We start from the raw sequence: 1,919 nt of genomic DNA, 5'->3' as shown, positions 1-1,919 counted from the left end.
GAAGGTGCCTGCTTCCCCTTCGCCTTCTGCCATAATTGTAAGTTCCCTGAACTGTGAGTCAATTAAACCTCTTTCCTTTGTAAACTACTCAGTCTCAAGTATTTCTTTTTTTTTTTTTTAAACAGAGTTTCAATCTTGTACTGAGGCTGGAGTGCAATGGCACCATCTAGGCTCACTGCAACCTCTGCCACCCAGGTTCAAGGGATTCTCCTGCCTCAGCCTCCCAAAGTAGGTGGGATGACAGGCGCCCGCCACCACGCCCAGCTAACTTTTTTTGTATTTTTAGTTGAAACGGGGTTTCACCATGTTGGCCAGGCTGGTCTTGAACTCCTGACCTCAGGTGATCCACCCGCTTCAGCCTCCCAAAGTACTGAGATTACAGGTGTGAACCACCACACCCGGCCTCAAGTATTTCTTTACAGCAGTGTGAAAACAAACTAAAACCCCTTCCCTGAGGTGCCTTCTGCTTAGGCAACCAGTTGCCCCATGTTCCTCCTCTGCCCCCTGGTCTTTCTGTTCCCCTGATGAGGGCCAAGTGATAAACAGGGCCAGCCCCAGCCCCATCCTACTGCAGCCCGTGTGGCTGCTGGAGAGGCCGCGCTCCTTTCCTCACCCCGAGTGGGCCTGATACGCTCTTTGGATCCTGGAGGAAACTGACCCCCTATTCTCACACTGGTGCAAATTCTTCCAAGACTTCAAAGCTGGACAACGTGAGCTGGTCTTTTTAAATGTCTCCACTTGCTAAGGCGGTCACTGGGACAGCACTAGAGGGTGGTGCCAATGGATGAATGGATGGATGGATGGATGGATGGACAGTAGTCCAGGGATGATGTCACTGTCTGAACTGAACTGGGCCCTTCCTCCAATGAGCAGCCTTCTTGAGTGAGTTTATACAATTGTCCCTTGGTATCCATGGAGGATTAGTTCTAGGGTCCCGGGGATGCCAAAATCCATGGATGCTCAAGTCCCTGATATAACATGGCCTAGTATTTACATAAAAGCTGTGCACATCCTCCCGTAGACATTAGACCATTACTAGATTATTTATGATATGTAATACAATGCAGATGCTACATAAATGGTTGTGATACTGTATTCTTTAGGGAATGATGGCAAGAAGAAAGTCTGCACATGTTCAGTAGAGACATAACCATGCAATTTATTTTCTGAATATTTTCCATCTGCTGTTGCTGAATCCACAGATGCAGAGCTCCCGGATATGAGGGCCAAGTGTGCTTTGAGAGTAGGGTGGGTGAGGTTGCTACTGAGTACAGGGGAGCAGGTGTCGATCAGAGGTCCCTGCATTGAGGCATCTGGATGCCCTATCTTGGGACTTGAGACTCCGTTTGAGTGGCACAGGCAGACTGAGTCCAGGTCAAAGTTCACCCCTTGAAGCTTCATTTTATCCCAAGCTCTTTCTGGACCCTGGAATTTGGCATCCCCTAGGCCCTGGCAGGAAGGACAGATGAACCAGATTTTAGATAACATGTCTGGAATAGAGTGAGGCCCTACTGTGTGCCTGGCACTTTCCCCACAGGATCCTCTAGCTAGAACATTCAAGGGTCATGGTGAGAAATACCCAGTTAAAATATCAGAAATTAAAAAAAAAGATACCATTAGAGACACGAAAATACCATTAAGTAATAGTAGTAGCATTTGTATTCTGAGATTCAACAGTAGTGGCAACTTCCCTCCATCCTTATGTGTATCCCACACCACCCTGGGCGAGGAGAGCTGAGGTGAGGGAACACCCGTGAATGCTCTGATACTGGTCCTGGGCCTCGGGGGTGACAGTGATGAGGAACTGGGTGCACACATGAATGAGGCAGCCAGGCCTGGCCAGAGAAGGCACACACACGTGCACAGATGTGTTTACCCATGTACAGGTGTGCACGCATGCACACAAACACATTGCAGGC

The sequence above is a fragment of the Mandrillus leucophaeus genome, unplaced genomic scaffold (genome assembly GCF_000951045.1).
Source record: "Mandrillus leucophaeus isolate KB7577 unplaced genomic scaffold, Mleu.le_1.0 Scaffold1444, whole genome shotgun sequence".
NCBI classification, from domain to species: Eukaryota; Metazoa; Chordata; class Mammalia; order Primates; family Cercopithecidae; genus Mandrillus; species Mandrillus leucophaeus.
This window is presented reverse-complemented; position numbering follows the sequence as displayed.